General features: G+C 35.8%; 1 protein-coding gene and 1 pseudogene across 3 annotated transcripts in view; both read right to left on the reverse strand.

Moving 5' to 3' along the window:
* The window catches only part of KLHL4 (kelch like family member 4), a 237,697-nt gene that overhangs the window by 124,192 nt on the left and 88,973 nt on the right, over positions 1-24,532 (reverse strand). The gene's annotated exons all lie outside the window — the stretch shown is intronic.
* LOC311601988 (thymidylate synthase-like) overlaps positions 1-24,532 on the reverse strand; it is a 119,128-nt pseudogene that overhangs the window by 21,674 nt on the left and 72,922 nt on the right. The gene's annotated exons all lie outside the window — the stretch shown is intronic.

The following is a 24,532-nucleotide window of genomic DNA, read 5'->3' on the forward strand; positions in this document are numbered from 1 at the left end:
CTGAATGTGGTGTTCTTTGCCATGTGGCAGCTTTTCAGTTTCATGTCTATTAATTGATGTTCCCAGTGCCCCTGGTATTGGTGTTCTATTCAAAAAGTGAGTTCAAAGTTATTCACTACTTTCTCTATTAGGCTCAGTGTATCTGGTTTTACTTTGAAGTCTTTTATACATTTGGAGTTGAGTTTTGTGTAGGATGATAACTGTAAATGCATGCAGATTCTTCTACACACTGACATCCAGTTCCTTAAGCACTATTTATTAAAGATGTTGTCTTTTTTCAGTGGGTATTTCTGACTTCAATATCAAATATCAAGTGTCCATAGGTGTGTGGGCTATTTTGGGGATCTTCAACTTGCTTCCATTGATCAGTGTGTCTCTTTTGTGCCAATATTATAGCTCTGTAGTAAAATTTGTTATCAGAGATGGTACCTCCAGCATTTCTGATATTACTCAGGATTTTCTTGTATATCTTGGTTTTTTTTTCCCATATGACTTTGATGATTGCTTTTTCCAGCTCTGTAAAGAATTGTGTTGGTATTTTAATGGGAATTACATTGAATCTATAGATTGCTTTTGGTAAGATGAGCATTTTTACTATGTTGGTCCTACTGATCCATGAACATGGGAGATATCTCCGTCTTCTGATATCTTCCTCAATTTCTTTCTTTAATGTTTTAATTTTTTTATTTTACAGGTCTATAAGTTGCTTGGTTATAGCTGTCTCAAGATATTTTTATCTTTTTTGAGGCTATTGTGAAAGGGCTTTCCTGATTTCTTTCTCAGTCGAATTGTCATTTGTTTACAAGAAAGTTATTGATTTTTTTTGTATTTATTTTGTATCCTACTTTTTTGATGAAAGTGTTTGTCTGTTGTACACATTTCTCTGTGTGGCTTTTAACTTTACTTATATATACAAACATCTCATTTACAAATAATGATATTGTAACTTCTTCCCTTCTTAAGTGATCCCCTTGATGTCCTTCAATTGTCTTATTGTGCTGAGACTTCAAGTATTATATTGAACAGGTACTTAGACAGTAGACAACCTTGTTTTGTTGCTAATTTTAGTGGATTGATTTGAATTTCCCTTCATTTATGTTGATATTGGCATGATACTGATGTAAACTGCATTTATTATGCTGAGGTGTATCCCTTTTATTCCTACTCTCTCTAGGTTTCTTCAACAAGGGGTAATGGATTTTGTCAAAGGTCTTTTTCTCCATCTAATGAGGTAATTATGTGATTTTTGTCTTTCAGTCTGTTTCTAATGTATATTATTTAAATCAGTTTACTCATGTTTAATCATCCCTACATCTCTGAGATGAGGCCAACTTTATTGTTCTTTGATATTTACTTGTATTCAGTATACAAGTATTTTATAGAGACCTTTGTATCATGTTCATAAGTAAAACTGGTCTGTAATTTTCATTCATTCTTATTTTTCATGTGGCTTAGGTATCAAGGTAACTGGGTTTATAAAATGAAGTGTACAGTGTTCCTCCTATTTCAATTTTAAAGTATATTTTAGGATTCTTGGCATTAATCCTCCTTTGAAAGCATGGTAAACCTATTTGTCATAGCATATTTTAATTAGATCTTATGTTTCTTTTTTTATATATTTATATATTCTGGATACTTATTTATTAGATGTTAATTTGAAAATTAATTTTCCAAGTTTGTGTGCTTTCTCCTCCTTTCATGAATTGATTCTTGATATACAAAAGCTTTTTAGTTTTATGAGGTCTCATAAAATAAAATAAAATTATATTTAATAGTATGACAAAAAATTAATACATTACCAGTGTACCAGTACATTATTCAGACATGGAACATGGAAGAATAGATCTAGAAGTGACTTGGAAACCATCTTCCTGAGAACTAACATTTAGAGTATCAGGAAGTGCCATATAAATTACTAAAGGAGAAATACAATAAGTAGGCCTATATAGCAATGCATTCCTAAAGACAATGTTTTAGTTTCTTTTCTATTGATGTTCAAAGAATCATATCCTAGAGTAACTTAGAATCAGGACAGTAAATAGGACAGTAGAAAGGCATACATAACACTGGAGTAGTGGCCAAGAACTTACATCTTTAGCCACAAGCCAAAGAAAAAAGAAAAGAGAGAGAGAAAGGGCCTGGCATAGGTTTTTTGAAACTTGTTTCTGTCAAAGACAGAATTTTGCCAAAAAAGTGGGCATCCTTGGATGCAGGCAGAGGCAAAAGCCAAACTCTGCCAAGACAGGGTAAGCAAGTCCTTAATGGTTCCTGCTGCACAAATAAGTCTGTCATATATATTGGACCAGAAGCCTGAAGAAGATGCTCCAATGTTATAGTTTTGGGTAACTGTTCAGGCAGCAAACTCGCTCCATTATTTTCTCATTTTGGAAGCTACTAACCTGCGCTTCCTCTCTATTCAGATAATTAATTTTATTCCTTCTCAGTCTCTGATGGAGTTGAAGACTAGATGATTTTCTTTCAAAATAAGCTTAATTGTTTAGGGGTTAAGATGTTTGTAGATCTAGATAGATGTTTTAAGCTGATAAAGATGAGATATGATAGATATTGATTTACATTCAGAATTTTAGACTCACCAAGATAGGAAAGATGTGTTCTTGAAGGTTTCCAAATACAAATAGCCAAAACACTAATAGTGTAACATTTATATAATTGCTGAGTATTTCATGGTTCTTCTTGCTATATGCAGTTTATTATATATGTGTGTAATCATATAAACATATATTTGAAAAAGAAAAATAATTAAAAATAAAATAAAATAAATAAAGAAAGAAACCTTGAAGCCCACTCTGAGTCATATATATCCTCCAAAAAGGCCACACCCTCTAATCCTTGCCAAAACAATTCCAACAACTAGAGACAACAGCATTCAAATATATTAGTCTATGGGTACTATTTTCATTCAAACCACTACAGGTACAATTGTGGCAGTCATATGTTGATGGTAAACAAAATCTGTCTAATTGGATTTAAGGTCCACTCAATTGAAGGAGACTCATGTCTGATACTATAATCCTAATGGACTACCTGTTGATGGAGAGGTTATAAAGCTTCCACATTTCCTTACTTCTGCCACTTTGCTAAACAAATATATTTTTAGTTGTATTATAAATCCTTATCTTCATACTCACAGAGATAAGTGCCACATTCATCCATCTTTAAAGAAGTTGTTGTTGATGTATATGGTGACAATTACAGAGATTTATAATTGATTTGAGCAGAGTAAGTGAGCATGGTATGCCCAGGAATAATTGATTCATCTACAATGAAATCTGCACACATAAACCTCAAAGAACGCTGCAGAAAATGGGGCAGAAAGATGATAAGAGCCAAAGGACAGGGATGCTTGTTACGAGATAGTGTATTCTAGACTAGAGAAAATTCATCCTTTATTTCTAAAAAATATGTTTACTTAAACAAGACTGCGTAATTACAACACCATAACTGTCTTTCTCAAACCCCCTTGCCTCTTGGATCACTTTAACTTGGAAACATCTAAAAGCAATATTATTTATGACCACTAACTTTTTATAGTTTTTATTATTATTGTTATTATTATTATTTTTTTAAATTATTTGTGTCTCCATGACCTGTATTTTCTGATCTTTGACTTCTATGTAGTCCACTTCCCTAACCTTGCAGCATCTCTGCCTATAGCCATGCTGAATGATTGGCCAAGAGCTGGAGGCAACTTCCTTGAGACAGAGATATCGCAAGAAGAAGGGAGGGGTCAGGCATCCAGTGAGCATAGCCACAGAATCAAAATCCTCAAGTCAGAGTCTTAGCTTGACTTGGAGAGTAATGGGCCAAGCCAGATTGTCACTTGGGCCTGGGCAAACCAAGGGAAAGTGATGTAATCTTAGACCAAAGTCAAGTTAGAGGCTGAAATGCCCTCTCCCTGCGAACAAAGGGAAAGATGTGTACCTAAGCAACAAAGCACTGTATTTTTTGTTTGTTTGTTTGTTTTATTCTTTTTTTTAAGGCTACTCTGACAATGAGACATGTCAGATCCTGGAAGTACCCCATTTGGCAACAGGATGATGAAAATTGAAGAGTCTACATTAGGAAAAGGCTTCATCTATGGCAAGATAGTCACTGGGGAAAAGATAAATTCCCTTACTTCAACGCAGACAGAATGCTGTCCAAAACTGACAAAATTTGAATGTGGGGAAGTAGACACTGCCAAGCCCTGTCAAAGCAGAGTAAGCAAGTCTTTTATAGTTCCTACTTAACCAGTATGCATACCAGATAAATATACTAAGCAAAGAAGATTGATGCTCTAACATTATAGAAAAAAATTGGAACACTGTCCAGGCAGCCAGCTGTCTTTCCTGCACTTCCTACATACTTAGGTAATATTTATTTCCATTTTAAGTCTCTATTTACATTGAAGACTAGATAGTTATAGCTTTACAATTAAGCTTAGTTGTTTCTGAGTTAAGATGTTTTCAGTCTAAGAAGATATTTTTAGATAGGCACTACAAATAAAAATAGGAAATTATTTAGGTATAGAACTCTAAACTCATCAAGATATGATATATAGTAGAATACTTTCTTCTATGTTGCCAAATGCATATGGATTGGACATTGTAAATATAAATCTTACATAATAGTTTTCATAAATATTTCATAACTATTACTGTATGTTTGTTTATAATTGAAAGAAAAATAACCTTTTATTGGACTACAAATAAAACTGTAGAAGGAATATCTTGTGTATTGTATGGATGCAACACCTGTCAATTAAAAAACCTATGACGTTTGGCTGAGGCAGGGAACTGGTGGTACATCCAGCAGGCAGAAGGGATTCTGGGATAGAGCCAGGCTCAGAAGATTGAGCTGGGAAAATGTGGGGAAGATGGATGCATGGTACCTGAACCTAGCTAACCCACCATGTGTTGAGATGTAAATTAGTATAATGGGTTATTTCAAGATATGAGCTCCTCAGAGAAAACCCTAGTTATATGCCCAAGGTATTTGCAAATTGATTTTGAGAGTCATGAGTAATTATTCCAGAAACTAAGGGATGGGAGGGAAAAAACTCTTACTATTGCCAATTCTTGCATTTTATGCATGTCTTGCCATGCTGATAACTATTCATAGGTGTTGCTGCTGGGTAGAAATTGAGCAATACTTTTTGGAACTATAGAAACTAAACTGCACACAAAATGCTTTCTGCTCAGATACAGGTTGAATCATCTGAGTCCTGTGCTTTTACTCTGCAGTGTTTTCAAAAATAGGTGCTTAACTTCTACCTCTGGAAGACAACTACAGGATATATAAATAGCCTATATTGTTTTAAGAGTCATTTGAATTACCATTCCCACACATTCTAAGAGAAGTTTTCTCATTTCTTGTACTGTGGGATTTTTCTGTCTGTAGTTCTTGTGGCAAACAATGTCAGCACAACTGTCATCGCTCCCTTTAATAAACATAAATATATTATACATATATATTCTACTTTGAGGTAAGTATAAATATAAAATAATATGATTTCTTGGTGCTTTGTTGAACAACCTAGGTCTTATTTGTCTCTGTATCTTCCATCTTTTTTATGTATGTTTTTTGTTTAAATTCAGGGGTTCTTGAGTCTAAGCTGTGAACTGACAAATCAGAATATCCAATGAAATGTAACAACTGCATTTTATTCTTGTTTTCCATCCTTTTTAAGTGACTCCATTATATTAATGATTTTCTAGATTTAAAGATCACTGTATTATGATACTAGGATTTGTATTTTCCATTTTCTTTAACTTTGGCAAGGGTATTACAAAATATTTCTTTGTTGTTGTTGTTTTTATTTTTATTATTATTGTTCATGCAATGTATTTTGATAAAATATGTCCCCCACATACTTCCCACGTCTCTACCCACTCAGATTCATGTTATCTCTTCTCTTTTTATCATGAGCTAAGCAAACAAACAAACAAAGAAAATCAACACACACACAAATATGGAGACAAAGAATGTTAAAACAAAACATAAATTTCAAAGCCAGGCATGGTGGCGCACGCCTTTAATCCCAGCACTCGGGAGGCAGAGGCAGGCAGATCGCTGTGAGTTCGAGGCCAGCCTGGTCTACAAAGTGAGTCCAGGATGGCCAAGGCTACACAGAGAAACCCTATCTCGAAAAACCAAAAAAACAAAACAAAACAACAACAACAAAAAAACATAAATTTCACAAATAAATATCATGGAGTTCATTCTACATTAGCCAGTGACTCCTGGGCATGGGACCTTCCCTGGATTGTGGCTAATTTACACAATGACACTTCTTTGAAAGAAACTGATTTTCTCTTTCCTACCAGATATCAATTGCAAATAGCTTTTTTGTTAGGGGTGGAATTTTGCATCTACTCAATTCTTTTCATTGTTAAGATTTTTGTCTGGTTTGAGCCTGTGCAGGTCTTGTGTTTGATGCCATATTCTGTGAGTTCATCTGTTGTGTCAGGAAGACACTGTTTCTTGTTATCTTATCAAAAGTGATCTTACAGTATGGTCACTCTTGCAGGCCATGGGAACTGTAGCCCGGTGATTCTAATGATTATCTTTCTGTTGGCTATATTTCTTCTTCAGGAGCATGCACAGTAATTTCTAGCTCCATAAACACTACTAAATAGGAGGGAAGGTATTAGTTGGGCATCAGATCACCTTCACCATATTTCATTACATAAGTAAGCAGTATTTTCAGCAACACAGCTTAACCATCAAGTAGTAAAGAACAACCAATAATGTTGACAATATCCTGTGGTGTTTTGAGTGATATGAGGACCCCTTTGGCCAATGACACAGCAAGGTGTAACTAATTTTTGACATTGTTATTTTTTTTTAACTTGGTGACAGAATATATCTACTTGGGGTATTGACTCTCCCATTATATGGTGACTCAAGTTAAATTCTTTTCATATATGTATAATGTTTAGAAAGCTTCTACAGTAGTATGTTTGCAAATGATTTTTCAAAGGGCTTGTAGTGTTAATTATTTTTTCCATATTTCTTTCCTTATCCTGCTCTCACATTCTCTTTTCCATTTAATCCTTCTCTTACAGATTCCTTTTCATGTCTCCATGACACTATACTTTATTTCCCTCTTTTTTTCAAGAGACTGCCTCCCTGCATTAGTCCATTAGTAGGTACCTAAGTTTTTCTTGTTTTAACACTCATCTTGAAAGCTTAAATTCTTACTTAGTAGAGAAAACACGGAACATTGGGTTTGGGGGATCTGAGTTACCTCAATCAGAAAAACCTGAGTTTTTCATAGTTTAATTTTTCTTAATAGGAGAATGGTGTCCCACTGTGTAAATACACACATTTTTATTATTCTTTCACCAGTTAATATATACCTTGACTATTTCTAGTTTCTGTATGTTATAAATTGAACAGGAAGAACAGAAATGAGAAAATATCTCTAATAAATATAGATTCCATTATCTTCAATATAGATATAGATTTCATGTAGTCTACATACCCTAGAGTAGAGTAGAATACCCAGATTGAGGTAGATCAACTTTTTACTTATGGGATACTGCCACAATTATTTCCACAGTAGCTGTACCTGTTTGCACTTCTACTAGCAATCAAAGAGCATTTTCAAAGTAGTTTTATTTTGCAGTTCTCTGATGTATAACTGTATTGAACATTCTTTTTTATTCTGATTTTTTTCTTTTTCTTTTTATATATACATTTATACTATTACACATATATACAATAAAATACCTACAACAAGCACAAGCACGAAACAATCAGGAATTATATAAATGTTACATTCACAGTGTTTTGAATATTTATATTTGGCAGCCTTGAAGAAAACATCTTTCCTATCTTGGTATGTCTAAAATTCTGAATGTAAATCACTATCTATCATATCTTATCTTTATCAGCTCAAAACCTTTATCTAAACCTAAAAACATCATAACTACGAAACAACTGGGCTTAATTGTAACACCAAACTTTCTGGTTTTCAATCCCATCAGAGACTTGAGTAGAAATAAAATTATTCGTCTGAGTAGAAAGGAAGTACAGTTTAGCAGCCAAAATGAGAAAATGACAGAGACTGTCTGCTGTCTGAACTGTTACTCAAAACTCTCTATAATTTTGGAGCATCATCGTCAGCCTTCTGGAGCATTCTATAAGTGTTTCATCTTTAGAAAACTCTCTGCTTAGCTCTTTATCCCATTTTAATTGCATTATTTGGTTTTGTTGATGTTCATTCTTTTAGTTTTTTTATATTCTAAAGAGAAACCATCTAAGAGATATATAATTGATATATGGTTTCCTATTCAGTAGGTTTCTGCTTTGCCCAATGATGGTCTTGCCCCAGAAAAGTTTTTCAGTTTCATAATGTCCCATTTATTAATTGGTGGTCTGAGTGGCTCTTGATAAATATCACAAAAGAATCAAGACATATGAGAGAGAAAGGCCCCTTTCCAAAATATATTCTAAGTGTATTCCACTTGTTCATATTGTTAGCAAAGTTCTTACTGGTACCTCATTCCCTTATATCTATATATTAACCCAGAAATTAAGAGCTTAGCAAAGTTAAATCCTAAAAAGTCACACCACACAGTAAGAAACAGAGTGGGCTTCTCTGATTCAACTTTATATTCTCTCTCTTTCATTGCTAATTTTTCTCCTGAAATGATTTATTTTTTTTACTTATTTATGACATTCAAGTTTATCTCTTAATAATTTCCTTAACTATAAATATTATCACTATTTTGTTTCTACACTAAGCACACCTTAATTTTAGAACTAGAAAAAACCTGAGTAATTCTTTTGAAAGTTTATGAACAGTGGAAATAATTAATGCTATTTAGATTTCTAATTTCCATATTAGCATACCCAGCATGTTCCAATATATGTATCACTTTCACGCTTGCAAGCATTTTCACTTTACTTGTAGTTATTTTTTATTTATTCTCTTATATATTGCACCTCAACTACAGTTTCCCCTGGCCCTTCTCTTGCCAGTTCCTGTCCTCCCCCCAGATCCACTTGTTGGCATTTAAGTAGTGGCCTGTAGGTTGCTTAGCAACCTATTACCTCATTACCTGCCAGGCCAAGTGTGCTAGACTATAAAGGGGCCAACCTGCCACCTTGTCTCTCTCTTACTTTGTCTCTTATTCTTGCACTTTCTTTAAGGGTACCTCCACTGTCTCTCTGTATCTCTCTCTCTACGCTCATGACTCACTCAGACCCTAAGTCCTCCCTTTCCCTTTCCTTAAATATATCTTTCCATATCATATCTGTTGTGTGCCATCTCATTTTTAATGATAACACTACTCCTGTTTCCCTTCAGAAAAGTGCAGGCCTCCCAGGGATATCAACAGAACTCAAATTAATAACAATAAGTAGGCACATATCCTTATATCAAGGCTGGATTAAGCAATTCAGTAAAAGTTAGAAAGCCCCAAAAGCAGGCAAAAGAATCAGAGACAGCTCCCTCCTGCTCCCACTGTTATGAGTCCCACCAGAACACCAAGCTTTATAACTACAACATATATATAGAAGACATAGGTCAGGCCCATGCAGGTGTAAATGTTGCTTGTATTTCTTCAGCAGAGGGAATGAGATGAGAGCCATACCCAAGCATTATGAATACATGGCTTGGGATGAGCCCAAATTGCTTCTATCTAAATATCCCTAGTCCTAGGCCTGGAATCTTCTAACCTCCTTACAATCTAATCTTCTGCAAGCCTGGAACTTGAAGGCCTCAGCTTTCATTCTCCATCTGCTAACCTAGACCTATAATGTTTCCAGCCTCTGAGACTTACTGAGGAATAAGCTCACCCTTATTAGTTCTTTCTGAACTCTGGCTGGTTGGTTCAACCCAACTCTTCTGGCTCAAAACTCCTCCCCAAGCTGACAACATGGCTTATCGTGGTTTCTCACTGAATTTCTCTACTTGGAAAAACTGTCTCCAAACCTCATCAACTGAACTATACAAACTCAATGGCACTGATCTGTACTGTACTCCAGAACTACTGTACTGTTTACACAAACTCTATTGCATTCTCTCTATTGCTCTTAAGTAGCATCTCTGACTCATTCTGTCATATCTTTTCTTTGATTCATCACTTTGTCCTTCAATAGATGTCATTGTTTGGGCTTAAAGGTATGTACTAAAGGCCTGTCAGTATTCCAGCCACAGCGATTAAAAGTGCATACTAAGGGTGTATCTGTATTCCAACTAGATCACATAAACGTAGGTCTTTGGATGTGATCCCTTGCAAAAGTAGCCATGTTGCTTGATTAAAATCCCTGTACAGTTGATTCTGTAGGTACTGTTCTTGTGGTGTCCATTACTTCTTTGGCTTCTAAAAATCCTTCCTTTCTCTCTTCAAAAGGATACCCCTAGCTCTGTCTAATGTTTGGCTGTGGGTTTCTGCATCTGCTCCTATCAGTTTCTGAATGAAACCTCTCTGATGATGATTATGTTAGGCTCTTGTCTTAGAATATAACAGAATATCATTAGGAATCATTTCATTGAAGTTATTATTTGGTAGCTCACCATTAAAGGCATGGAATTTTCGTCATATTCTTAAAATTGCACACCATTTTACCCCATTCCTTCATTCTATATCTCTATTGCTGAATTTACAGTTTCTCATGGATTTTGATAGTAATTTGTATGAACTTCTCACTATTGAATCTACAGAACTTGGACTAGTGATTGGTATATTCATGACAAATATTCCATAACTGCTACACAAATGAGTCAATTAGCAAACAGTAAGATCTAGTTTCTAATTTTGTGTGTTTTATGTGTGGCTAGTTCTTACTGAACTTTTACACTTTTTATCTTCTTGAATTTTGCATTATTTCTCCAATTTTCCAACTTTCATTTCAGTCTTTAATCTTGGTTGACTATAGAGATAAAATAATTTATCTTTATGAACTACAAAATGAGTTTCTGAGTTTGACATGACTAAAGAAAGCATAGTTGATAGAGGTATGCAAATATGCCTCAATATTTTCACACACACAAAAATGAATAATATATTAGAATAAAAATATATCTAAGTAACTAGGCTTGGTTTCATAATTGTACTGATGGTTACAAACTATTCATAATGTTTTTTCACTGATGTCCATTTGACATAACTAAACAGAAAGGGACAAGAACATTTTTCTCTAGTATGTTTTCATGACATATAATGAAAAGAGTAAAATGATAGAATTAATTATCACAAAAACATATAAAAGTTAAAGTATTTTGTAATGATACTCTCTTAAGGTTTTTCTGTATTCATAATTAGGGGTAACTAGGTTCATTAAAAGAGTTTAGAAATAGATCCTGATCCAACATAATGAAGTGCATAATAATCTCTGATTTTATCAATACATGTTGTATCTCTGGCCTTAAAACAAATAAATGAAATTTGTTTTATATGAATATACTTAATAACATTACAAATGCAACAGTATTTTAACATTAGATGGTGTTTTTATTTTTGATGAATAGATAATTCAGAATATCAATTGGTATTACATACTAAAGTCTAGCTAATTTATTCAATTTCTTATATATTTTTACAATATATGATTTTCGATAATTCTTTTTCTGTTAATGATATATTTTTAGAGTATTATTGCTGTTATGATACCAAATGAAAAAATTAATGATATAAATGGGATTTTTAGACTGTAATAAGAGAAAAAATTACAATATTTTCTGTAAACAGAAATAGTTCTCTTATGGAGTAAATAATTTTGTTATAATTTTATTACTATACTGAAAACCAATCAATATTTGTATGTTGTTATTTTATCTCTAATAAAAATTTTAGAAAACAAAAACAATAATGTTGGAGTAAAATAATGATAGTTATAAATACCTCAAAGAATGTAATGCATATTTCTGTAAGCTTTTGATACTGATTTCTTCTCATAGAATGTCTAACCTTTTGTTTAAAAGCTTGTGTAATTGTCTGTAAAAAGCATTTGAATGTAGTTAAACAGTAATTGAATTATTTTTTTCTCATCTATTACCTGAGTAGTTTTGGGGCTCTGTAAAGGGAAAAATCAGAACCTAATTATTAGAACAGAGTGAGCTATTCACCTTGTGAATAACTTTGTGAGCTGCAATTAATCTCGAATTGAAGTTTGTGTGCTTTTATGAAGTGAATTTATTGAGCCTTGACACATTTTTTCCTTCATAATGGAAAAAAAAATAGAAGTATATACTCCTGGGGAATCAATGTTAGACCTCAGAAATTTAATAGGATTTTGTATCCAAGTTGCCATGGAGATTTGTTAAGTACTATTGAGTCTGTGCTTCTGGGTACTGATGGCTTCTGGTAAAAGCTTCATCTTCTTTTTACTCAAAGGTCCTAACAGGAAATTTACTTGAAAGAATCAGGGCTAACTTCATTCATTCTGTCCTGAAAGATATTAAATCATACTTTTCTTGTGCCTCTTTTCTTCCTCTGTCCCTCTCTTGTTTCCCTTTTAACAATGCATAAAAAGTATTGTTATTAGGAAACATATTATTGAGTCAGCGTGGCTCAAACCTGGAACTCATTAGGACAATTGAAAGGCCAATAACGAGAGGAAAATTAAGCACATTAAATTATCTCCAGTTGTCCTACTTTTATTTATTTTCCTTAACATATGCTAATTTTCTCTATTCAAAATCTAAGTCATGTTATGGTCTGTTCTAGAAAGTGCTTTATATTTTTATTCTTTATATACATAATTTAATATTGAACTTTTTTATCTATAACCACTGCAACAGAAATTTAAATATTCCATTAGGACTATTTGTCTACTGGCAAATAAAAGACAAGATCAATAACATACATATTACAAACAATATGAAAGAGGTGCCTGAGAATATATGTGTCCAGATTCTTGGTTGTTCAAAGGTGAAGCGATAATATCTCTTTAAAAATATTTAAGAATTTATGAAATATTTGTAAAGTCAAGGGCTTTAGTAATCAACAATAAAAATACTCAGGCTTATTTGAGCATTTTAAGTTAATTTAAATAAAGCAGGGTATGGCTACCAGACAACAAATTTCTCTTTTAACACTATCTTCATGCAGTTGTTTATCTTTCTAATGTTGTTTCCTTAAATTTTAAAATTGAGAATAATGGTAACATTTCCAGATCACAGAATTATTTTCATATAAATTGATGATATGAGTTTAAAAATATCCTGACCTAAGACAGAGAATCAAACATTAGCAGAGACCAAGACAATTTTCTAACTCTTTTTCCCAGAAAACTGTTGTCAGGCAATCTTGTCCAAAGACTAAGAAGCCTGATGCAGAAATACTCAAGTCTGGGGGTGGGGGTTGTGGTACCACAAACCTCTCAAATAAAACATTTATTAAACACCAAAAAAAATCAGAAAAGTCTTCATAATTATAAAATAAAGTTTTACAATTATTTTCAAAATGGAGGTAATAATTTCGGTCTTAGAAAGTTGTAGGAATTGCTCATAAATATGTAAGACTCAGATGGTAAGGAACAGAATGGGCTTGCTGGTTCAATTTTACTTATTTATTTATTTAACAATGTACCTATTATTTTTTCATTTTTATAAATTTTATTAATTTATTCATATTACATCTCAATTGTTATCCTATCCCTTGTATCCTCCCATTCCTCCCTTCCTCCCATTTTCCCCTTACTCCCCTCTCCTATGACTGTGACTGAGGGGGACTTCCTCCCCCTGTATATGTTCATAGGGTATCAAGTCTCTTCTTGGTAGCCTGCTAGCCTTCCTCTGAGTGCCACCAGGTCTCCCCATGCAGGGGACATTGTCAAATATGGGGCACCAGAGTACGTGTGAAAGTCATACCCCACTCTCCACTCAACTGTGGAGAATGTCCTGTCCATTGGCTAGACCTGGGTAGGAGTTTCAAATTTATGGCCTGTATTGTCCTTGGCTAGTGCCATAGTTTGAGCAGGACCCCTGGGCCCAAATCTGCCTATCATAATGTTCTTCTTGTATTTATTTTCATTATTTTATTTTTTAAGAGAATAATTGTTGATCTCATGAACTTTAACCTTTGTCGTTTATATTCTGTGCAGATATTTGCATTTATGTATGAAAAATATATTTATTACTTAACTAAGTCTAGAAAGGGATCATAGCATTCAATAACAGTATAATCAATAATAACGTATTATACTTCATTCTGAAATTAAAACACAATGCCTTATAAAAATTCAAAAAAGAGTAATAGTAAAGCAAAGATTTAAATAATGTATGCATCTCTCTAGGTTGCATGAATTGCTTATCAAAGCTAATAACATTAATTTTAAAATTAAAACCACAATTTGTTGATATAATTTTATTGAATGATATTTTTCATTACCACTTATAAAAGCTAGAAAAGCTAGAAAGCAAATAAAATAAGAGTGAGCAACATTCAATGTCACACAGAAGCAAAAGCCAAGTTTTGTTGGTGTATATACTAAGTATTTATTAAATTCTAAAATAGATATTAGCATGGATTTATGTGTTATAGAAGTACAAATAATCCCTATCTTGTAAAAATATTACAAGATTAGTGGTTTTGAACATTTTAAATTTTTAATAATCATTTGATTCCTATTTACATTGAATGGATCTCCCAGATGTCTACTGAAATAATTTCTCTTTCTCTCCCCATTCACTAACCATGGAAACTATGCCACACCTCCTAATCCTTTAAATCTTATCAAATAGTTTCAATTCCTGTTGACTAAGCATTGTAATTGATGATGTTTTGGTATAGTTGATAACATTTAGTTATTCCAGTAAATAACTAAAATCCCTGTACATCTTGCAAGCAGGGTAAATTTTGGGTCAAAGTTTTTGTGTGTGGGTTGATGTTCCCCTGTGAGTCTTGTGGAAAAGTCAGGGGAAGGATAAAAGGACCTGGAGGTGACAGGAGCTCCACAAAAAGAACAATAGATTCAACTAACGAGGGCTCAGAAGGGCTTGTGAAGACTGAGGCACCAAGTAAGGACCATGCATGGGCTGTACCTAGGCCCTTTATACATATGCAGCCAAAGGACAGCTCAGGCTTCATGTGGGTTCTCTAGTGTGCTTTTTTATCACTCCCCCTTTTGGAGTTGCTGGGCCAGACCACAGGGGAGGAGGACAAGCAGAGTCTTGATGCAACTTGATAACCCACAGTGGGTTAGTGGAGGGGGCAATCGCCTTTTCTAAGGAATAGGGGAAGGGGAAAGAGAGAAGGAGGGTTGGACCTGGAGGAAAGGAGGGATTTTGTATTACAAAGCAGTTTCTTAATTGTAGACCACTGGAAAATCAAACAGGAAAAAAAAATATATATATATATATATATATATATATATATATATATATATATATATATATATATATATATGCATTTTATTCCAAAGTAGAGGCATGGCACATAGTAAGGAAATGGATGAAACCAAGAAAGGCAACTATAGTTCCTATAGGTCCATATGCAATGTCTGGAAGTATAATTTAAAAAACTTACACAACTTTACCCCTACAGTTTTGTTGCTCACAATATACATCTCGCCATTCCTCTCTGATGGACTGGTTACATCACAAGTATGCAGCTATACTTGGAAGATGTCTCAAAGTTTTAGCATTTACAACATCAGTGACTCACCACTGCAGCCCTGTCTTCACCTTCACATATTTACACAAGGCCTCTCATGCAACCTTCTGTTTGCATGCTCTCTTGCATCATTTATTTCTGTAACTGTAGATGAGTAATCTACAAACCTTTCACTTTTGCATCATTTACACCTACCTCTACAGGCAGTACCACAATGTTTCACTACCAGCTTTTAATGGATACTCTCTTCTGTGAATTAGAAGTACATTATTATTATTATTATTATTATTATTATTATTATTATTATTATTATTATTATTATTATTATTATTATTATTATTATCAGCCTTAGGCTCTCCTTTACAAGCTATTGCATTCCTTGGCATATATCCAGAAAATGCTCCACCATGCAACAAGGACATATACTCAACGATGATTATAGCAGCTTTATTCATAATAACCAGAATGTAGGAAAGATTAAGCTTTGTCTCAGGTGGAAGTAGTCTTGGCGGGCTTTACCCTTGGGGCACACCATGAATACCTTGTGAGAGACTGTTTGGAGCCTTCCTGGGCTTGGAATTCAGGAAGCCTACCTAGGAACTCCACCGTGGCTATTGTTTTCCTAATTGACCCTCAAAGGGAGAAGGGACCGCCCTTTGCATATGACTGGGAAGGTGGGGGAGAGAAAAACAAGAGGTAGAAGGAGAGAAGGAGAAGGCGCGGAGAGAGAGGAAAGGACCGGACCAGCTCGTGGGACTGAGACACCTAAGGACCCGTCCTGCCGAACGGATTCCAGGAGGTTTTAATCTTCTGTCCCTTTAACCTTTTTTTCCTTCTTGTATATGCTAGTTGGGTTGTATAATAAAGTTTAATTGTTAATAAACTGAGCCAACATCTGGCGCCCGATGTGGGGCCCGATGGGTTCCACAATCCCTAATGATATGAGGGAAGATTCAGTATTCCACGGGATAGAAATGTTGTTTCAGGGTATTGGCAAAATTGCAACTGCTGTTGCAAAACTCTTTCCTGCATTATACTTAGAGGGAATTCTTTGTTTTCTCATTGTCCTTTTATTACAATATTTCATGCTTAGAAGGATTAGAAGACAGGCTAATGGTATAGAAAAGTCGGAAGGGTCAGTAAGTTCTATCCTTTTGGAAAAGATTGCAGATTTGACTGGACAGATAGAAAGGCTGAGGTATGAAAATGAAGGGATGAGAAAACGGATAGAATTTTTGGCATTTGGTAGTGATGAAGGACAGAAAATAGAGAGACCGGAAAGCCAGAAAAATCAGGAAGAGTCAATAAGCTCTATCCTTTTGGAAAGAATTACTGACTTGACTGAACAAATAGGCAAAATACAGAGAAAAGTGGAAGGGTGGAAAAGCAGAAGGCACCTTTGGTTAAAAAGGGTGGAGAAGGTCAGAAACCAGAGGCAAAGGAAGCCAGACCGACCAAAAGGTCTTTGGAAGTAAATGTACCAGTGGAGGATACTTCCACAGTCACCCAGGCACCTTCAGCTTTTCCAGTCACTGTAAGACATGTAATCGAGCCAAATGGTGCTGAGGGTCATGACGAAATAGCCTGGTGTCCTGTAGACATGATGGATTTAAAACATTTTAAGGAATCCATCATCAGATATGGTATGCATTCTAACTTCGTTAAACAAATGTTAAACAGCTGGGCCTATCAGAATAGACTTGTTCCCCAAGATTGGAAAAATTTAGTTTCAGCGGTATTGGAAGCAGCACAACAGTTACAGTGGTTATCATGGTGGCGAACAGAGGCTATAAAAATAGAACAAGAAAATATCGCACAGGGAATAAATATTAATAGAGATCAGTTACTTGGTGATGGACCATATACTAACATGAGAGAGCAAATTCAAGCTGACGATAGAGTGATTGAACAATGTCGTAAGGCAGCCTTGAGAGCTTGGGAGCTGGTAGAGGAACCTGGGAAAACAACTATTTCTTTTACTAAGGTGTTCCAAGGACCTCTGGAGCCCTTTACAGAATTTTTGCAGAGATTAGGATCTGCTATGGATAAGGCGATGCCAGATTCTGATAACAAAAAGGCATTAAAACTTATCATGGCTTATGAAAATGCAAATGCTGAATGTAAGAAGGTGCTTAGACCGTTAAAGGAAAGAGGCGCTCCATTAGATGACTGGGTAAAGGAGACAGTTAATATCAACTCTCAGGAATATCAGAATAATATTGTGGGACAAGCTTTAGTCAGAGAGCCCAGATATCATAATACTCGGTGCTTTAATTGCGGTCAAATCGGTCATGTGCAAAGAAACTGTAGAAATAGAAGGCGCACTAACCCAGGAGAAAACGTAACTTATAGAAGAGAACAGGGGGGTTCTGGTTATGATGGTAATGAGGTACCAAGACTCCCAGGGTACTGTAGTCGCTGTGGAAAAGGGAAACACTGGGCTCGGGATTGTCAATCTAAGCGAGATGTGCAAGGCAATATCTTGCCGACGGGAAACGGCAGGAGAGGGCCATCGGCTCGGGCCCCCGTAAACAATGCCAGCCGAATTCCTTTGGCCAGTCAGGAAGTGACAAACCCGCAGGAAAACGGGAACTGAGTGTTAGCGATCTAATGCATGCTACTGAAGGCAGTGCAGCCTTGGATCTGGCTTCAAATATGTCTCTTACCCTAACTCCTCAGGTTGAATGTTACAAATTAAATACTGGTGTTTTTGGACCTTTGCCTTCAGGCACAGTAGGATTGGTTCTGGGAAGAAGCGGGCTGACTTCTCAAGGTTTTATTGTGCATCCTGGTATTATAGATGGAGATTCTAAAGGGGAAATAAAAATCTTGGTATGTGTGAAAAAGGAGATGAAAATTGATGCCGGGGATAGGATTGCTCAACTCCTACTGTTTCCTTACATTAAGGGCAAAGCCGCTCCAGTGGAAAGGACTGGTGGGTTTGGGAGCACAGGGACCCGTGTGTTCTGGCAAACAGTAATTAATGATCAGAGACCTAAGTTAATTATACAATTGAATGGTATTAAAATAGAAGGCTTGGTAGACAGTGGAGCTGACGTCTCCATCATTTGCCAGAAGTCTTGGAACCAAACTTGGCCACTTAAGAAGGTTTATACAGAAATTGTAGGAATTGGCAAGTTATCTCAAATAAAACAAAGTGTACAGTGGCTTGAGTGTGTGGGACCAGATGGGCAGATAGGGAGGCTGAAACCCTATGTGGCTGACATTCCTATAAATCTATGGGGAAGAGACCTTTTACAGCAATGGGGTACTCAGATTACTATTCCTGCAAATACTGAGATAAAGAAGGTTGAAACAATGGGTGAATTGGTATGCGCTTCTAGGGAAGAGATTAATGTAAGTGATCAGAGGCGACCACCAGCTATGCCCATTGTCCAACCTCAGAATTCTTCAGATTTAGAGTGTCAAAATTTATGAGGGGCCACTGCTGAGATACCAACCGCCTTGCCCCTAAAATGGATTTCAAACAGACCTGTATGGCAGGAGCAGTGGCCCTTAACAAAAGAAAAGTTACAGGTGCTTCACGGTTTAGTGCAAGAGCAGCTGGAGGCTCAACACATCGAAGAATCTTCCAGCCCCTGGAATTCCCCTGTGTTTGTGGTAAGAAAGAAATCAGGTGGTTGGAGAATGATAACAGATTTGAGGGCCATAAACAAGGTGATTCAACCCATGGGTTCGCTTCAACCTGAAATTCCTTTGCCTTCCTTATTACCTCGGTCTTGGCATATAATTACAATTGATTTAAAAGATTGTTTTTTTTTACCATACCTCTACACGAGAAGGACAGGGAAAGGTTTGCTTTCTCAGTACCTACTCTGAACAGTAATTCTCCAATGAAGAGATATCATTGGAAGGTACTTCCACAGGGAATGTTAAATAGCCCAACTTTATGCCAGTATTTTGTACAACAACCTTTAGAAATACTTCATAAGCTGTTTCCTCAATCTATCATATACCATTACATGGATGATATTCTGCTAGCTGATTCTGATCCTAGTATTGTAGAAAAAATGTTTCAGGAAGCACAAAGAATTCTGCCATGCTGGGGATTACAGATTGCGGTGGAAAAAATACAAAGAGGAGATTCAATTACCTATTTAGGCTATAAAATAACTGAACAAAAAATTCGACCACAAAAGGTACAGATCCGTAGAGATCAATTACAAACTCTTAATGACTTTCAGAGATTATTGGGCGATATTACCTGGTTAAGGCCTACAATCGGGTTAGCTACCTATGAGTTAAGTAACTTGTTTCAGATTTTACAAGGGGATTCGGATTTAAACAGTCCTAGGTGTTTAACTGCTGAAGCAGAAAAGGAGTTAATTCTGGTGGAACAAAAACTTCAAAAGGCATATGTGGATAGAATTGATCCTGAACTTGGTTGCATTTTGGTTATTTTGCCTTCAAAACATTCTCCTACTGGGCTTCTCATGCAAAGGGAAGACCGGATTATAGAATGGATATTCCTGCCAAATAAACAAAGCAAAAAATTGCAAACACATATAGAGAAAATTTCTGAATTGATTACAAAGGGAAGAATAAGGTTGCGTCAACTGTCAGGGATGGACCCGGCGGAAATTGTAGTGCCTCTTACTGATTCTGAGATTATGTCACTATGGGTAATTAATGAAGATTGGCAAAAAGCTTGTAGTAATTATTTGGGAGACATTAACAATAGATACCCAAAAAGCAAACGTATACAGTTTATAAAAAGAACTAATTGGATCCTTCCAAGTATTGTAAAGAGGTCACCAATCTCAGGGGCACCCACCTTTTTCACAGATGCAAATAAATCAGGTATGGCTGGTTATAAGTCTGAGAAAATGACCAAGGTGATTAAAAGCCCATTTACATCAGTTCAAAAATCAGGATTATATGCTATCCTTATGGTTTTGTTAGATTTTCCTGAACCTCTTAATATAATTACTGACTCTCAATATGCTGAAAAGGTTGTTTTGCATATAGAAACTGCTGAATTTACTCCTGATAACACAGAATTGACTACTTTATTTATAGAGCTGCAACAGGTCATCAGAAGCAGAAATTATCCCTTGTATATTACTCATATTCGATCCCATACAGGTTTACCAGGTCCATTGGCACAAGGAAATGAAGAGATCGACAAATTATTGATAGGTAATGTATTCGAAGCCTCCAAATTTCACGAAAAACATCATGTCAATGGTAAGGGGTTGAAGAAAAGATTTTCTATCACTTGGCAACAAGCTAGAGAAATAATTAATAAATGTCCTACATGTTCCTTATATAGTCAACTACCATTACCTGCTGGAATTAATCCTAGAGGTAACAAAAGGAATGAAATTTGGCAGATGGATGTGTTTCATTTTGCAGAATTTGGAAAAATGAGATATGTGCATCATACCATTGATACCTATTCAGGTTTTCAATGGGCAACTGCCTTAAGTTCTGAAAGGGCTGACTGTGTGATTACTCACTTACTAGAAATAATGGCATTTATGGGAATACCTGCACAAATTAAGACTGATAATGCTCCTGCATATGTGTCCCTTAAGATGAAAAACTTCTTTATGTATTATAATATAAAGCATGTTACTGGTATACCTCACAATCCCACAGGACAAGCAGTTGTGGAAAGAGCTAATCGTACCTTAAAAGAAATGCTTATTAAACAAAAGGGAAGGGTAAAGACACCCAGGGATCGATTAAATAATGCTTTGTTGACTCTAAATTTTCTTAATGTGAATGATGAAGGGACGTCAGCTGCGGAGAGACATTGGATAATAGAAAAAACTGAGGAATTGGGGCAACCAATATTCTTCAAGGACTTGGAAAGTATGAGATGGAAACCTGCAGTAGTTTTGAGATGGGGTCGTGGGTATGCGTATGTTTCCACAGGGAGTGAAAATATATGGCTACCAACTAAACTTATAAAGATTAGATCTGACCATATAACAAGTGAATCTTAAGAGCTACCTGGTTCTTAACAGCTTGACATTGTTCCTTACAGCTTGGAGAACTAATGCCCTCTTCTGTCCTATTGGTGTATATGCAGGTAGAGCCCTGTATTTGCAAAAAGCAGGACAATGCTGAAGACAGCAGGCAGCATGGGTGATTTAACCCCAAAAGCATGCCTCTGGCACCTCGAGCAAGATGCCTCAAATGATGTTCCCTTGAAAATTATATATGTACTAACATACCTGTACTAATGATTTATAAAGTCTGCTTACTTTCAGAGCAAAAAACAGGACAATTATGAAGATCGAACTTCTGCCTCTGGCACTACTACTTCTTCCAGAAATTGCATGCATATTAACAATAAATCGGCTAGCCGAAAGGATCGATCCCAAAAGGACTGGACAAAAAACAGCTAGCTTTTCCAGCGCTTGGCCAATATATTATTTTTCTTGGGTACCCGAAAAATATTTTTCTCTTAAACAGCATCAAGTAATTTTGAGAACACGACGCCCCCATTCCCAGTAGGTGGGATGTGTGTTTTTGGTGGGTTACCAATGCTCATCTTTGCCTAACGGGGTTATTTACAATTAATAAAAGTTCATTTGGGGATTTCTTTCTTCTATCTTTCTTTCTCTCTTACTTTCTATCCCTCTTAATATTAAGAAAAAGGGGGGAAGGAAGGAAGGATACAGGATTGTAGAATAAAAGGTAGATTATTGAATCTACTAACTTAAAAAATTCTACATTGGTATTGTAGATTGATGGAAATTTAAGACTTTTGATTGATGGAAATTTAAGACTTCAACTTTTGCTTCACATTGATATGAACTTAAATTGTATATTCCATTCATTTTTGCCTTATGTATTGTATGTTATATGTTGACAAAATATTGTATATTGTATGTCAGAAATTTACGTTCTTTTTGTTCAATGTTTATTTGATGTATTATTTGTACCACTAATGTCTTATAAAAAACTGTTTGGAATCATCGGGGATAAAAGTTGGTATTTAGTTACGTAGAAATCCTATTAGATACTCACTTTGTTATAGAGCAGGTTTGTTTAATAGCTTGTCTATGTCTTCAAAGGAATAGATTGATAACTGTAAGAATAGATAGATTTGCTCTTCAAACTCTTCAGAGATCCACAGAATATGGCATTTAATGATGAGGGCTTTCCTGACAGAGAGAGACATCCGCTCCTGGCCCCTCTCCATTTGCATCATTGAAGATGGGGGCTTCAAGAGACGCTGGTGACAGAATGGTCACTAGACGGAAAAACTGCTCTGCTACTGCTCTTATCTCTACGGCTGATGACAGGCTGACTGTCTGCAACGATCAACAATGATGCTGGAAAGATGACTGTCCAGCTTTAAAGAGAATAGATGGACCAGACCGTCGGATTTCCTGCTTCAAAAAGCAGTTCGTTGGATGTTTTGGGCCGAAAGGCTGAAGACTGATTGCCCCAATGAAGGAGAGAATTCGGTGACTATCCAGGCAGTCTGCTCTCTCTGTACTCTGCAACTTGGAAGTTGCCTGCCAGCACTTCCTTTATTAGATAGATTTTCCTTCTTGGGTCTCTGATGGGATTGAAGACTAGATAGCCACAGTGTTACTAGAAGCTTTAGTAGATTAATAATTACAATTTCTCATGAAAGAAAAGGACTCTCTTTGGTAGGATAGTGGTATACTTTCCCTTAGGTTAACAAGTATAAAAGGACTTTGTTATGTTCTTAATTCCTGATGAGTATGTATATATGTATATATGTGTATATAGTTCTTAATTTTTTAGAGAGAAGGGTGAGGTGTAGGAAAGATTAAGCTTTGTCTCAGGTGGAAGCAGTCTTGGCGGGCTTTACCCTTGGGGCACACCATGAATACCTTGTGAGAGACTGTTTGGAGCCTTCCTGGGCTTGGAATTCAGGAAGCCTACCTAGGAACTCCACCGTGGCTATTGTTTTCCTAATTGACCCTCAAAGGGAGAAGGGACCGCCCTTTGCATATGACTGGGAAGGTGGGGGAGAGAAAAACAAGAGGTAGAAGGAGAGAAGGAGAAGGCGCGGAGAGAGAGGAAAGGACCGGACCAGCTCGTGGGACTGAGACACCTAAGGACCCGTCCTGCCGAACGGATTCCAGGAGGTTTTAATCTTCTGTCCCTTTAACCTTTTTTTCCTTCTTGTATATGCTAGTTGGGTTGTATAATAAAGTTTAATTGTTAATAAACTGAGCCAACACCAGAACATGGAAACAACATAAATGTTCCTCAGTTGAAGAATGGATAAATAATTCGGAACTTCTTATGAAAAAAAAAAAAAACAAAATAGCTAAAACATCTTATACAATAGAAGATCCTCCGGAGGAATCTCCATACCTGATCGCAAGCTATACTATAAAGCAATAGCAAATAAAGCTGCATGGTACTGGCAGAGTAACAGGCTGGTTGATCAGTGGAATTGATTTGAAGATGCAGATAAGAATCCACAAACATATGGTCACTTGATTTTTGACAAAGAAGCAAAATCTGTTCAATGGAAAAAGGATAGCATCTTCAACAAATGGTGCTGGTCTAACTGGATGTCCATATGTAAAAAAATGCAATTAAACCCATATTTGTCACCATGCACAAAACTCAAATCTAAGGGGATCAAAGACTTCAACATAAAACCAGAGACACTAAGTCAGTTAGAAGAAAAAGTAGGAAAGATCCTGGAACACATTGGCACAGGAGACAAATTCCTGAAAAGAACACCAGCAGCCCAGGCCTTAAGGTCAACAATTAATAAATGGGACCTCATGAGCCTCAGAAGCTTCTGTAAGGCAGGAGACATTGTCAGCAGAACAAAGTGACAGCCTACAGACTGGGAAAAGATCTTCACCAACCCTACATCTGACAAAGGTCTAATATCCAAAATATATAAAGAACACAAGAAATTAAACAACACCAACCAAATAACCCAATTGAGAAATGGGCCTCAGAACTAAACAGAGAATTCTCAACAGAGG

Source organism: Acomys minous (assembly GCF_964271855.1).
Source record: "Acomys minous genome assembly, chromosome: 7".
NCBI classification, from domain to species: domain Eukaryota; kingdom Metazoa; phylum Chordata; class Mammalia; order Rodentia; family Muridae; genus Acomys; species Acomys minous.